Here is a 15,986-nt window from a genome sequence, read left to right as displayed (position 1 = left end):
GAGAGAATCCTGGCCTGTAGATTCTAAACTGGAGTTCCAACAGAGAGAATCCTGGCCTGTAGATTCTAAACTGGAGTTCCAACAAAGAGAATCCTGGCCTGTAGATTCTAAACTGGGGTTCCAACAAAGAGAATCCAGGCCTGTAGATTCTAAACTGGGGTTCCAACAAAGAGAATCCTGGTATGTCTTCCTCCTGTGTTTCCATTCACTCTCTGTCTCCGACAAACATCTCTCACCAAGTCTACTGTGCATCCCAAATTACACCCTATCCGCTATTTAGTGCACTACATTTGACCAGGGCCCACAGGACCATTAGGGACGCATTCTACAGAACAACTAATGGGAAACAGAAAAGTGGCAGAGAAGTCATTATGAAGAACTTCATAAATGCGATCTGACTAGTACATCAGGTACATAACCTGTCACTTTCCCCCTACCTACAGTTGAAGTCGGAAGTTTACATACACTTAGGTTGGAGTCATTAAAAAAATTTTTTTCAACCACTCCACAAAGGTCGTTAACAAACTATAGTTTTGGCAAGTCGGTTAGGACATCTCTGCATCTCTGCCTCTGCTTGACATCATGGGAAAGTCAAATGAAACTCAGCCAAGACCTCAGAAAAAGAATTGTAGACCTCCACAAGTCTGGTTCATCCTTGGGAGCAATTTCCAAACGCCTGAAGGTACCACTTTAATCTGTACAAACAATAGTACGCAAGAATAAACACCATGGGACCACACAGCCATCATACCACTGAGGAAGGAGACGCATTCTGTCTCCTAGAGATGAACGTACTTTGGTGCGAAAAGTGCAAATTAATCCCAGAACAACAGCAAAGGACCTTGTGAAGATGCTGGAGGAAACAGGTACAAAAGTATCTACGGTTTGCAACTGCACATGGAGACAAAGATCGTACTTTTGGACAAATGTCCTCTGGTCTGATGAAACAAAAATAGAACTGTTTGGCCATAATGACCATCGTTATGTTCGGAGGAAAAAGGGGTATGCTTGTAAGCCGAAGAACACCATCCCAACCATTAAGCACGGGGGTGCAGCATCATGTTGTGGGGGTGGAGCATCATGTTGTGGGGGTGCAGCATCATGTTGTGGGGGTGCAGCATCATGTTGTGGAGGTGCGTAGCTGTAGGAGGGACTGGTGCACTTCACAAAATAGATGGCATCATGAGGCTGGAATATTATGTGGATATATTGAAGCAATATCTCAAGACATCAGTCAGGAAGTTAAAGCTTGGTCCAAATGGATCTTCCAAATGGACAATGACCCCAAGCATACTTCCAAAGTTATGGCAAAATGGATTAAGGACAACAAAGTCAAGGTATTGGAGTGGCCATCACAAAGCCCTGTGATGAAAGAAGTAAAAAATGAAATAAATCACTCTCTCTACTATTATTCTGACATTTCACCTTCTGAAAATAAAGTGGTGATCCTAACTGACCTAAAACAGGGAATTTTTACTTGGATTAAATGTCAGGAATTATGAAAAAATTAATTGAATTGTATTTGGTTAAGGTGTTTGTAAACTTCCGACTTCAACTGTACATGTACAAATGACGTCGACTAACCTGTACCCCTGCACATTGACTCGGTACCGGTGCCCCCTGTATATAGCCTCTGTTATTTTATTGTGTTACTTAAAAAAACAACCTGAACCCTTTTTTATGGTCCCAACTATATAATTTTGTTTATTTAGTATATATATATATATAGCAGCTCACAACCTGAACCCTTTTTCTATGGTCCCAACTAGATGCATTCTCAGTCTCTATAACATCTCCCTGTCAACATCCCAGTCTAGCAGCTCACAACCTGAACCCTTTTTCTATGGTCCCAACTAGATGCATTCTCAGTCTCTATACATCTCCCTGTCAACATCACAGTCTAGCAGCTCACAACCTGAACCCTTTTTCTATGGTCCCAACTAGATGCATTCTCAGTCTCTATAACATCTCCCTGTCAACATCACAGTCTAGCAGCTCACAACTTGAACCTACACGTTTTCACAACCACAATATTTGCCACATTCCAACTTCTGCATTCTGGCCTTTTTCTCTCTGTGGAGAGAGCGGTGTCTTTTGATGGCATTGATTGGCAAGATGAAGGTAAACCTCTAGGGTAGCCTTAGGTAAGGCTGGCCAGCTAAGGTGTGCCCACATCCACACACTTAAGCACATTCACTGGGACAGAAGACAAACATACATTCCTGTGGTACTCCTCAAAGGGGAGGAGATTCCTCAAACCCAAAAAAGAATTCACTCCTGCAGAAAGTTTAAATAACTGTCATGATATACTTCACATTAGAGTTATAGACTTGGTGCATCTACACGTTGAACATATCACTGAATAATACATACACTTGCAGTATCTGAGCTTTGAGTGTATCTGTTGAGTGTACCATGATACATACACATATTAATATGTCACAGGTAAAAAGTTCAAAAACTATGTTAGAGTTTACTGTATATATGCAGCCTCCTTGGCCTCTCTGTGGTTTACTGTATATCTGCATCCTCTCTGGCCTCCGCTGCCTCTCTGTGGTTTACTGTATATCTGCAGCCTCTCTGGCCTCCGCTGCCTCTCTGTGGTTTACTGTATATCTGCAGCCTCTCTGGCCTCCGCTGCCTCTCTGTGGTTTACTGTATATCTGCAGCCTCTCTGGCCTCCGCTGCCTCTCTGTGGTTTACTGTATATCTGCAGCCTCTCTGGCCTCCGCTGCCTCTCTGTGGTTTACTGTATATATGCAGCCTCCTTGGCCTCTCTGTGGTTTACTGTATATCTGCATCCTCTCTGGCCTCCGCTGCCTCTCTGTGGTTTACTGTATATCTGCAGCCTCTCTGGCCTCCGCTGCCTCTCTGTGGTTTACTGTATATCTGCAGCCTCTCTGGCCTCCGCTGCCTCTCTGTGGTTTACTGTATATCTGCAGCCTCCTTGGCCTCCCTCTGGTTTACTGTATATCTGCAGCCTCTATGGCCTCTGCTGTCTCTCTGTGGTTTACTGTATATCTGCAGCCTCTCTGGCCTCCGCTACCTCTCTGTGGTTTACTGTATATCTGCAGCCTCTCTGGCCTCCGCTGCCTCTCTGTGGTTTACTGTATATCTGCAGCCTCTCTGGCCTCCGCTGCCTCTCTGTGGTTTACTGTATATCTGCAGCCTCCTTGGCCTCTCTGGGGTTTACTGTATATCTGCAGCCTCCTTGGCCTCCGCTTCCTCTCTGTGGTTTACTGTATATCTGCAGCCTCTCTGGCCTCCGCTTCCTCTCTGTGGTTTACTGTATATCTGCAGCCTCCTCGGCCTCTCTGTGGTTTACTGTATATCTGCAGCCTCTCTGGCCTCCGCTGCCTCTCTGTGGTTTACTGTATATCTGCAGCCTCCTCGGCCTCTCTGTGGTTTACTGTATATCTGCAGCCTCTCTGGCCTCCGCTGACTCTCTGTGGTTTACTGTATATCTGCAGCCTCCCTGGCCTCCGCTGACTCTCTGTGGTTTACTGTATATCTGCAGCCTCCCTGGCCTCCGCTTCCTCTCTGTGGTTTACTGTATATCTGCATTCTCCCTGGCCTCCCTGTGGTTTACTGTATATCTGCAGCCTCCTCGGCCTCTCTGTGGTTTACTGTATATCTGCAGCCTCTCTGGCCTCCGCTGCCTCTCTGTGGTTTACTGTATATCTGCAGCCTCCCTGGCCTCCGCTGCCTCTCTGTGGTTTACTGTATATCTGCAGCCTCCCTGGCCTCCGCCTCCTCTCTGTGGTTTACTGTATATCTGCAGCCTCCTCGGCCTCTCTGTGGTTTACTGTATATCTGCAGCCTCTCTGGCCCCCGCTGCCTCTCTGTGGTTTACTGTATATCTGCAGCCTCCCTGGCCTCCCTGTGGTTTACTGTATATCTGCAGCCTCCTTGGCCTCCCTCTGGTTTACTGTATATCTGCAGCCTCTATGGCCTCTGCTGTCTCTCTGTGTTTTACTGTATATCTGTAGCCTCCCTGGCCCCCGCTGCCTCTCTGTGGTTTACTGTATATCTGCAGCCTCTCTGGCCTCCGCTGTCTCTCTGTGGTTTACTGTATATCTGTAGCCTCCCTGGCCCCCGCTGCCTCTATGTGGTTTACTGTATATCACATTGATCCAGGCTGAAGATGAACATGTTTTTATTGTCTGTTTTCTATTTTAGGTTTGTATTTATTTTGGTTTTCATGCTATCTTGGTCTTTCAGTGGAGTCTTGTGATGGGGTCATCTCTTCTCTCCTCTACCCTCCTCGTCTCTTCCCTCCTTGACTTCATAAACCAACACTGTGGCCTTCCAGCACGATGGATTTCTCCCTCCCTTCTCCCTTCCTTCCTTCCTTCCTCCCTCTGTCCGTCTCTGTGGTGGTTGTGGTGCGCTCCTCTGTCTCCAGACAGAAAGGCCAGAATGGGAGAGAGAGGAGTTCCACAGCAGTCTGCAGTCTCCCTGGCCCCCGCTGCCTCTCTGTGGTTTACTGTATATCTGCAGTCTCCAGGGCCCCCGCTGCCTCTATGTGGTTTGAACCCCAGTCAACAGTCTCACTCCTCCCCTTCTCTCCATCCCTCATTCCCATTCTTCATCCATACTTTGCTTCCTCCCTCCACAGTCCACTCCAGTCCAGTCGGTTCAATGCCACAGACACATAACCCATAACCTCCTTCCCTCCTCCCTCTCCTTCCCTCCTCCCTTCAAAAATGTATCCAGCTTAGCTCCTCTCAGTCCAGTCCATTCATGTTGAAGTTTTAACCAGACAGTGAAAGGAGACCTGGAGGACAAGTTGAAATGAAGAGCTCTTCTTACCTCAGTGCTCCACAGTTTGACAGTCCAGTCAAATGACGAGGTGACGAAGAGGTGGGAGAAGTCTACAGGGCCAACGGCGTTGTGATAGCTGAGGCCCGTCACAGGCCCATAGTGGCCCTCGAACATTTCACAGATCCCCGTCTTGCTGCAAAGGACCATGGGAGAGAGAGAGAGAGCATGTCAGAGAGAACAGAGGACACATTTTGGGGGGCAGGAGCTTGTAGCTGGTATTATTACGGTTATGAGATACACTGTATAAAAACATTAAACTTAAAGTGTGTGTGTGTGTGTGTGTGTGTGTGTGTGCGTGCGTGCGTGCGTGCAACTGTGTGTGTGTGTGTGTGTGTGCGTTCCTGTAACCTGCCGTGTCTGGATGCGGTGTACACGGTTCCCTCCTCACTCCCCACCACATAATTATTGCCGTCTCCAGTGGGGAACGCCATGCCTGTCACAGCCACCGCTTTAGACTTGTTGTACATCAGCTCCATGCTCTCCTACAACACACACACACACACACACACACACACACACACACACACACACACACACACACACACACACACACACACACACACACACACACACACACACACACACACACACACACAGGGTTAAATGGTTCAACCTCAGTAGTCTGTACATGGCTGCTATCATCATATACTTTCGGGAGGGTTAAGATTGTTTTTGCTGACCTAGTTACAATGAGTCTAACATACATCACATAGACATACAGTTATATAGCACATATTGTGTTTGATAGGGTTTTGTCATGGAATCAGTTACACCGTTTGATAGGATTTTGTCATGGAATCAGTTACACCGTTTGATAGGGTTTTGTCATGGAATCAGTTACACTGTTTGATAGGGTTTTGTCATGGAATCAGTTACACTGTTTGATAGGGTTTTGTCATGGAATCAGTTACACTGTTTGATAGGGTTTTGTCATGGAATCAGTTACACTGTTTGATAGGGTTTTGTCATGGAATCAGTTACACTGTTTGATAGGGTTTTGTCATGGAATCAGTTACACTGTTTGATAGGGTTTTGTCATGGAATCAGTTACACTGTTTGATAGGGTTTTGTCATGGAATTAGTTTACATCTCTTGTATGAGTTAGTTATAGTACCATTCTCTTTAATGACAATATGCAATATGTCATACACAGTGTAACTGACAAGTAACCTGTAAGTCTATGTCGTTGTTTTTTTGTTTTAATTGTGTATGTGTTCGCTATGCGGGGGAAATAAGACAAGCGGAACTACGCAGCTAATAACTGTTGCCACAGGGACAGTATTGTAGCAACACACCTTTGGAGGGAAGGCAATCCCGCGCTGTGTTAGCTAAGTTTTCATGTCATCAGGTGTAGTTCGTAAAAGTTTAAGCGTGTACGTTATGATGGTGACGTTATAATAATTAAGGATGAAGTGTGAATTCATGCCAGGAATAATACGTGTGAAGTTTGATTTCCTCCCTTCTGTAATAAGCAGCCAATGAGGTATTTTTCCTTTATTCATGTGTTTAATCTGATACTGTTACGGCTCCGGCTAAACTGTTTATGTATGTCAGCACTTCAGAGTTATACCAAGCTAATAAGTCACTCGTAAGATAAGAAGGTTGTAAGAGTGTGCTTAACTGTATGTTTCATTTACTTTATAGTTCTCACAGAAGGTGATAATTCTAACTAAAACTACAGAATAAAGCCGCCAGTTCAAGTCAAGGAATGGTTGTGCTCATGGTTACTGAAGGGAGCTACATACAGTACCAGGAACGGTTGTGCTCATGGTTACTGAAGGGAGCTACATACAGTACCAGGAACGGTTGTGCTTGTGGTTACTGAAGGGAGCTACATACAGTACCAGGAACGGTTGTGCTCGTGGTTACTGAAGGGAGCTACATACAGTACCAGGAACGGTTGTGCTCGTGGTTACTGAAGGGAGCTACATACAGTACCAGGAACGGTTGTGCTCGTGGTTAATGAAGGGAGCTACATACAGTACCAGGAACGGTTGTGCTCATGGTTACTGAAGGGAGCTACATACAGTACCAGGAACGGTTGTGCTCATGGTTACTGAAGGGAGCTACATACAGTACCAGGAACGGTTGTGCTCGTGGTTACTGAAGGGAGCTACATACAGTACCAGGAACGGTTGTGCTCGTGGTTAATGAAGGGAGCTACATACAGTACCAGGAACGGTTGTGCTCATGGTTACTGAAGGGAGCTACATACAGTACCAGGAATGGTTGTGCTCATGGTTACTGAAGGGAGCTACATACAGTACCAGGAATGGTTGTGCTCATGGTTACTGAAGCGAGCTACATACAGTACCAGGAACGGTTGTGCTCGTGGTTAATGAAGGGAGCTACATACAGTACCAGGAACGGTTGTGCTCGTGGTTACTGAAGGGAGCTACATACAGTACCAGGAACGGTTGTGCTCGTGGTTACTGAAGGGAGCTACATACAGTACCAGTCAAAAGTTTGGACACACCTACTCATTCAAGGGTTTTTCTTTATTTTTACTCTTTTCTACATTGAAGTTGGTTGAGAGAATGCCAAGCGTGTGCAAAGCTGTCATCAAGGCAAAGGGTGGCTACTTTGAAGAATATAAAATCTAAAATATATTTTGATTTGTTAAACACTTTTTTCATTACTACAGGATTCCATATGTGTTATTTCATAGTGTTGATGTTATCACTATTATTCTACAATGTAGAAAATAGTAAAACAATTAATTGAGTAGGTGTGTCCAAATGTTTGACTGGTACTGTATATGATAAGCTAATATCTTTGAGATTGCTGACTGTGGATCAGTGTGAAGAGATGGCCCTTATTAAAATTGACTGTGGATCGATTTGAAGAAATGGGCCTTAATTCTACAGATTGCTGACTGTGGATCAGTCTGAAGAGAAGGGACTTAATGCTACAGGTCAGGTAGGACTGACCCTGGAACAGCTCTTACCTGTGGCTGAGAGAGCATGTAAAGACTCCAGGAGCACATCCTGCCCTCTGTGGACACTTTGATCAGGTTGTTGGCGTTCTGGGTTCCCACCACGTTTACACAGTACACCGGGAGCTCCAGTACAGACAGGAAAAACAGGGAGAACAGACTCATGAAGAGAATGGCCATTTGCAAACACACTGGATGCTATCAGTATCATCTTTTATTTGCCAAATACATTTGCATGTATAGGAACTTGACTTGGTGAAATGGTGCCGCTACGATAAACAGAATACACAGACAACATACTGTATGTATGTTATACATATAACACTAAGCTACATTATACCACTGAAGTTCCAATTCAGTTATTTAATTTGGATCTACAAACTAGTGTTGTTTCTTAAATAGCTCTACACTTAATACTTATACTACTTTCAATAAGCTGTAGTGTATTTCACATGTATTTTCCTCCACAAACTGTAATATCTTATGAAAGACATTAGCAGGTATGAAGTGAATCTGCACATCCATCTACAATATGTCTTCCTATAACCCTGAGACGACACAAAGCTCTTATTGAGTGATGAGATGCCAATGTGCAACAGACCCTTACTCCAACTTGGCACCGTCATCCGGCGCTGTGCAAATACAGCGGGTTGTGTGAAACCATTATGTAATTATTGCCCTCAAATTGATTTTTGTTTGGCGCCCACAAAGGCCCCTTTCAGAAGGCCTAGACATAGTCTCTCATTATTGGGAGCATGTATGGCATCCAGGGACTGTGTGTGTGTGTGTGTGCATGTGTGCGTGCGTGTGTGCGTGCGTGTGTGCGTGCGTGCGTGCGTGCGTGTGTGCGTGTGTGTGTGTGTGTGTATGTGTGTGTGAGAGAAGCTACAATGATTCCCCACTACTCCCACCACCACCATTAAACTTTATTGCCTGCCTTGGGTGGTATTCACAATGTGTTGAGACTCAGAAGGTTTGTTGGGGACGAAGTATAGGATATAGTATATAAGATATAGAATAGGATATACTTCATAGAATAGATGGCATTATGAGGATGGAAAATTATGTGGATATATTGAAGCAACATCTCAAGACATCAGTCAGGAAGTTAAAGCTTGGTCACGAATGGATCTTCCAAATGGACAATGACCCCAAGCATACTTCCAAAGTTATGGCAAAATGGCTTAAGGACAACAAAGTCAATGTATTGGAGTGGCCATCACAAAGCCCTGACCTCAATCCATTATAAAATTTGTGGGCAGAACTTAAAAAGCATGTGCGAGCAAAGAGGCCTACAAGCCTGACTCAGTTACACTAGCTCTGTCAGGAGGAATGGGCCAAAATTCACCCAACTTATTGTGGGAAGCTTGTGGAAGGCTACCCGAAACATTTGACCTAAGTTAAACAATTTAAAGGCAAAGCTACCAAATACCAATTGAGTGTATGTAAACCTCTGACCCACTGGGAATGTGATGAAATATTATTCTGACATTTCACATTCTTAAAATAAAGTGCTGATCCTAACTGACCTAAAACAGGGAATTTGTACTAGGATTAAATGTCAGGAATTGTGAAAAAACTGAGTTTAAATGTATTTGACTAAGGTGTATGTAAACTTCTGACTTCAACTGTAGGATATACTGTGGTATATAAGATATAGGATTGGATATGAGATACAGGAAATACAATATAAGATATAGGATATAGTATATAAGATATAGGATAAGATATAGAATATAGTATATAACATATAGGATTAGATATAAGATACAGGATATAGTATATAAGATATAGGATAAGATATAGAATATAGTATATAAGATATAGGATTAGATATAAGATACAGGATATAGTATATATGATATAGGATACGATATAGAATATAAGATACAGGATATAGGATATACAAGGGCATTATATTCCTCCTCTTATATGTTATGAATGCCGTCTGAGGCCACAGATTGCAGGGTTATGTTTCAGTGTGCTGCAGAAGTGTATCTGTATTACTGCTCTCAACTAAAGCAGCCGTATATGTTGAAACTAACATAAACTCACAGTGCATTTCTGTTACAGGGTGTTGGGTGGGTGTCTCAGTGTTTTAGTGCACATGGAAACTTAGTGTGCATCCCAAGTGGCACCTATTCCCTATAGGGCTCTGGTCAGAAGAAGTGCACTTTTCTATATAGGGAATAGGGTGCCATTGAGGATGCACTGTGGACTTACCGTGTGAGCTGCAGCTGAGAGGAGGGTTCTCTGTACAGGAGTCCTGCGGTGGCTGCGGTTGTCCCACAGGACTATCTGGCCAGAGTAAGTTCCCCCCCCACCACCAGGTTAGGATGGAACCGGGCAAAGCCCACCGACACCACTGAAGACTAGAGGAGAGAGGGAGAGAGAGAGGGTGGGTTAGAAGGAGAGAAAAAGAGAAAGACAGAGGGGGAAGTGAGCAAGAGAGATAGAGAGAGAGTAAGAAAGATAGAAGGATAGAGATGGGGGGAGAGAGAGAGAGAGGGGGAGAGAGAAAGAAAATGGAGAGAGAAAGAAAAAGGAGAGAAAGGGGGGAGAGAGAGAAAGGAGAGAGGGGGAAGTGAGAGAAAGCGAAAGAGGAGAGTGAAAGAGGAGAGGAAAAAAGAGAAGAGAGCAGAGAGAAGAGATGAGAGAGAGAAAGAGGAGAGAGAGAGAGGAAGGTGGGAAGAGAGCACAACAGTTGTTTTGAGTAAGGAGGGAAAGAGCGTGAGAGAGAAGTGGGGTAGTGAGGGAGGGGGGGTAGGAGAGAGCGATGATGAGTTAACTGTACAGGGTCTAGTGAGGAGAGGAGGGTGACGTAGGGGTAACAACAGAGACAATGTGGAGGATTGTGGCCCCAGACGTTTTATATTACAGCATCAAACCCTGCAGGAGCCAGCGGAGCGCAAAGTGTAGCCTCCATCATGACAAGCGTGGCCTTGAACCCCCTCTCTTTGACACTGTGTTTATTGAGTTCTGGTTCCTCTTCACTGAGCCTCACATATGGCTTCTTCCACAGTATCAGCATGCAGATTGTATAGTAGCCTCTACTCTAAATGCGTATCCCAAAATGGCACCCTATTCCTTCATAGTGCTCTGGGCCATGGTCAATAGTAATGCACTATTAATGAATAGGGTGCCATTTGGGACACAACCCTTCTCTCCTATAAACAGTGATTAGTTGATCATGACTAGAGTCCTGAGTTTTACTGACCACAATGTGACCTGGTCAGGTTAAACTCTGGGTTCTCGTCCTAATCATAAGAGAATGTTACAGTGAGTACAGTGCTGTTTTTCCAAAGCTGACACTATTTAACAATTCAATATCTACTCTTTCTGTGTCGACCCAAGTTAAACTTGAACCAGAACTAAAGCATACACGGTTGGTCCACTGGCAGTACTGAGAAGACCCCATTTGATCTGGTTCAACTGAAATAGTGTGGCGGCATTGTTTTATTTTCTCTTTCGGATCTACTGTTTTATGAGTGAATAAAACAAAGAGAAGAGAGACTCTCCATCTCTCTCTCTCCGTATCTCTCTGTCTCTCTCCACCGTCTCTCTCTCTCCGTCCCCCGTCTCTCTCTCTCCCTCCCCTGTCTCTCTCTCTCCCTCCCCCTTCTCTCTCTCTCTCCCTCCCCCGTCTCTCTCCCCATCTCTCTCTCTCCCTCCCCCCGTCTCTCTTTCTCTCACTCCCCCATCTCTCTCTCTCCCTCCCCTGTCTCTCTCTCCCTCCCCCTCCCCGTCTCTCTCTCTCTCCCTCTCTCTCTCCCTCCCCCCACCTCTCTCTCTCTCTCCCTCCCCCGTCTCTCTCTCTCTTCCCCGTCTCTCTCTCTCCCTCCCCTGTCTCTCTCTCTCCCTCCCCTGTCTCGCTCTCTCTCCCTCCCCCCGTCTCTCTCTCTCTCCCTCCCCCGTCTCGCTCTCTCTCCCTCCCCCCATCTCTCTCTCTCTCCCTCCCCCGTCTCTCTCTCTCTCCCTCCCCCCGTCTCTCTCTCTCCCTCCCCCCGTCTCGCTCTCTCTCCCTCCCCCCATCTCTCTCTCTCCCTCCCCCGTCTCTCTCTCTCTCCCTCCCCTGTCTCTCTCTCTCCCTCCCCCCCCGTCTCTCTCTCTCTCCCCCCGTCTCTCTCTCTCCCCCCCCGTCTCTCTCTCTCTCCCTCCCCCCGTCTCTCTCTCTCTCCTCCCTCCCCGTCTCACTCTCTCTCCCCTCTCCCCATCTCTCTCTCTCTCCCCCGTCTCTCTCTCTCTCCCTCCCCCGTCTCTCTCTCTCCCTCCCCCCCTTCTCTCTCTCTCCCTCCCCCGCCTCTCTCTCTCCCCCATATCTCTCTCCCTCCCCCCGTCTCGCTCTCTCTCTCCCATATCTTTCTCCCTCCCCCCGTCTCGCTCTCTCTCTCCCCATCTTGCTCTCTCTCTCTCTCCCTCCCCGTCACCCCCTGTCTTCTCTCTCTCCTCTCCCCTCTCTTTAACCACACCATGTGCAACCGCCAAGTCCTGTACCCAGAGTTCATTTTAAAGAGGACTGGAAAACAAACCAGAGCAAAAGAAAACACGCTTCTCTTTCTTTTCTCCATTTCTTTCTCTCTCTCCTTCTTTCCCTCTGAAGAAACCCGGCTTCCAGAACGGCTACAGAAGAGCCTCGGATGTGAAGTGGTTTTTCAAACAGAGACTCAAAATAAACTGAGCTTGAGGGGTAAAAATAAAGTATTGTGTTGGCCATCAGAAACCATCCCTGAGAAGTATATTTACCCACAGGGCTGGCTCTATCCCTTTTGGGGGCCCTAAGCGAGATTTGGAAATTGTTTTTAGTGACCTCCTCTTGATGGCGGAGAGAAAAATGTATGTTTTAAAGTTTATTTCATGCAATTCTAGTCATTTTGCCATTGGGCAGAAATAATCTTTTTCAGTTTTAAAGCTAATTTCCTGTAATTCTACCCATTTTGCCATGGGGTGGAATGATATATATCTGAGTGAGAGTGACTAACAAAATCAATGGGGGCTCCCTGGAGGTCAGGGCCCCTGGGCCAGGTCGATATTCTGCAATGCATACTCCAAGTTTAGATAACTGGCTAGACTAAATTACCAATCTAAAAATTGTTAGCGGACATGGCTAATTGAGTGACTGCTGATGAGAAAAATTGCTGATGCACAACCAAATTTGGAACTTGCACCTTGTGTATTCTACTATTCTATCTCTCAACAGGAAGTTGAGACCGCTTATGTCGCTTATGCCTGGAGCCGGACCTGTTGACCCTAGGGGAACTGCTGGATTAAGGTTTAACTTCTTATGGCTTGGATGAGAAGCGTGGATTTGGATGAGAAGCGTGGATTTGGATGAGAAGAGTGGATTTGGATGAGAAGCCTGGATTTGGATGAGAAGTGTGGAATTGGATAGAAAACACTGTAAAGTTTCCAAAACTGTTAAAATAATGTCTGTGAGTGTAACAGAACTGATATGGCAGGTGAAAACCTGAGGAAAATCCAATCAGGAAGTGGGATTTTTTTTATGTGGGTATTTTCAATTGAATGCCTATAGAGTATCTAATGGGTTAGGACCCAGATTACAGTTCCTATGGTTTCCACCAGATGTCAACAGTCTTTAAACATTGTTTCACGCTTGTTTTCTGAAAAATGATGAAGAATGAGACCTTTCCGTCAGTGGACTGTAGAATCATGCAGTGCTGGTTTGCGCGCATGACCAAGTGCAAACCAGGGAGCAATGACCTATTGTCAGGTTGAAATATTATCAATTATTTAGACAATTGACAACCTGAGAATTAATTATAAACATCGATTGACATGTTTTGAGAAAATTTACCTGTACTATTAGGATGTACAGAGTTTAAGGGATATAAAGAGGGACTTCATCCAACAAAACTAACATTCACTGTGTAGCTGGGACTCTTGTGACTGCAACCATATGAAGATCTTCAAAGGTAAGTGATTAATTTTATCGCTATTTCTGACTTTTATAATTCCTTTACTTGGTTATAAAATGTTTCTATGCTTTTATAAGCGGGGCTCTGTCCTCAGATAATCGCATGGTTTGCTTTCGCCGTAAAGCCTTTTTGAAATCTGACAAAGTGGCTGGATTAACAAGAAGTTAATCTTTAAGACGATGTATAACACTTGTATTTTTTATAAATGTTTATTATGACTATTTCTGTATTTTGAATTTGGGGCTCTGCAATTTCACTGGATGTTGTCGAGGCGGGTCGCTAGCAGAACACCTGCGCCTGAACGGTTCAACACATTAATATGTTCGATGGTCTGACCAAGAATATTTAGATATTTCCATTTGTGTGAGTTACCAAAGGTTTGAATGGGTAACTGGGTTTTCCTGCAAAAGTAGGTAGTGCTATAGAATGATGTAAATATATAGCCTAATTATGAAATACATAAATGACTTACAGTCCAAACAAATTCATACTGTACAAAACAATGATACACTTAGTGTGTATTATAACGTCAGATACAATAGACTTTCATTTGTTGCATCCCTCAAAACCACCAGTAAAAAAACAACAACCAATTGATCAACTTCTGAATAAGATATAATTGCATTCTTGTTCACTAGCCTTGTGTACTGTAGGAAAGCCTAGAAGTGTCGCGCGCAAGGAATAATAAACGTCCCATTTTCAGGACCCTGTCTTTCAAAGATCATTCGTAAAAATCCAAATAACGTCACAGATTGTCATTGTAAAGGGTTTAAACACTGTTTCCCATGCTTGTTCAATGAGCCATAAACAATGAATGAACATGCACCTGTGGAACGGTCGTTAAGACACTAACTACTTACAGACGGTAGGCAATTAAGGTCACACTTAGGACACTAAAGAGGCCTTTCTACTGACTCTGAAAAACACCAAAAGAAAGATGCCCAGGGTCCCTGCTCATCTGCATGAATGTGCCTTAGGCATGCTGCAAGGAGGCATGAGAACTGCAGATGTGGCCAGGGCAATAAATTACAGGGAAGACATCCTCCTCCTTCATGTGATACCCTTCCTGCAGGCTCATCCTGAAATGACCCTCCAGCATGACAATGCCACCAGCCATGTTGCTCGTTCTGTGTGTGATTTCCTGCAAGACAGGAATGTCAGTGTTCTGCCATGGCCAGCGAAGAGCCCGGATCTCAATCCCATTGAGCACGTCTGGGACCTGTTGGATCGGAGGGTGAGGGCTAGGGCCATTCCCCCCCAGAAATGTCCAGGAACTTGCAGGTGCCTTGGTGGAAGAGTGGGGTAACATCACACAGAACCTGGCAAAGACCTGGCAAAGACCTGGCAAATCTGGTGCAGTCCATGAGGAGAAGGTGCACTACAGTACTTAATGCAGCTGGTGGCCACACCAGATACTGACTGTTACTTTTGTTTGACCCCCCTTTGTTCAGGGACGCATTACTCAATTTCTGTTAGTCACATGTCTGTGGAACTTGTTCAGTTTATGTCTTAGTTGTTGAATCTTGTTTTGTTCATACAAATATACACACAAGTTTCTTTTTTTGCTGAGTTTATTGCTCAACACTTATGACATATTTGCTCCCCACTCACACACATACAGACGAAACACACTTCTTTGAGTGAGAAGTTCTTCATCATCCATCTAAACCAAGTCTGTCTCCTCTCTTCTCTTTTGGCATTAAAAGGGCACTCTGCGATTGGTACATGTATTTTTGGACTATAGTTCTGTTGTTGAATGAATCCCAGACTGCCCCTTTAATACATCCCTCATCGGTTCCTAAATGCTAACTTCGCTATGCTAGCCCTCAACAAGGCCCGTAAACCCCATCTCTGATGTAGATGTACGTCTGTTATTTCAAATCAGAGCATCAGAGGCCCCGGGCCTGACCTTTGACCCTTTGGCTGTCTGTGGTTGGGCTTGCCATCAGAGCCACGCTCCTCAAACAGGGCTGCTTCATTACGGGGCTAATGATAATGAACGCCCGGCCTGGTGGGGTCACCACAACAAGTGGGTCACCACTCCCCTACCAAGACATTCATCAGAGGACTAATGAAGGAGAGTAACCCAAAACCCCCAACGGAGAAGAGAAGTCTCCTTCTCTTTATATCTCCTTTCACCTCTCTCCTCTCTCTCTTCTCCTCTCTCTCTCTTCTCTCCTCTCTCGTCTCTCTCTTGTCCTCTCTCTCTCTTCTCCTCTCTCTCTCGTCTCTCTCTCTTCTCCTCTCTCTCTCTCTTCTCTCTCTCTTCTCCTCTCTCTCTCTCTCCTCTCTTC

At 45.1% G+C, this 15,986-nt stretch overlaps 1 pseudogene; it reads right to left on the bottom strand.

Annotated features, from left to right (window-relative positions):
* LOC135553276 (cytoplasmic dynein 1 intermediate chain 1-like) overlaps positions 1-15,986 on the bottom strand; it is a 134,006-nt pseudogene that overhangs the window by 29,249 nt on the left and 88,771 nt on the right.

Source organism: Oncorhynchus masou, chromosome 13 (assembly GCF_036934945.1).
Source record: "Oncorhynchus masou masou isolate Uvic2021 chromosome 13, UVic_Omas_1.1, whole genome shotgun sequence".
Lineage (NCBI taxonomy): Eukaryota > Metazoa > Chordata > Actinopteri > Salmoniformes > Salmonidae > Oncorhynchus > Oncorhynchus masou.
Note: the sequence above shows the minus strand (reverse complement) of the source record. Positions and strands in the feature narration are given on the sequence as shown.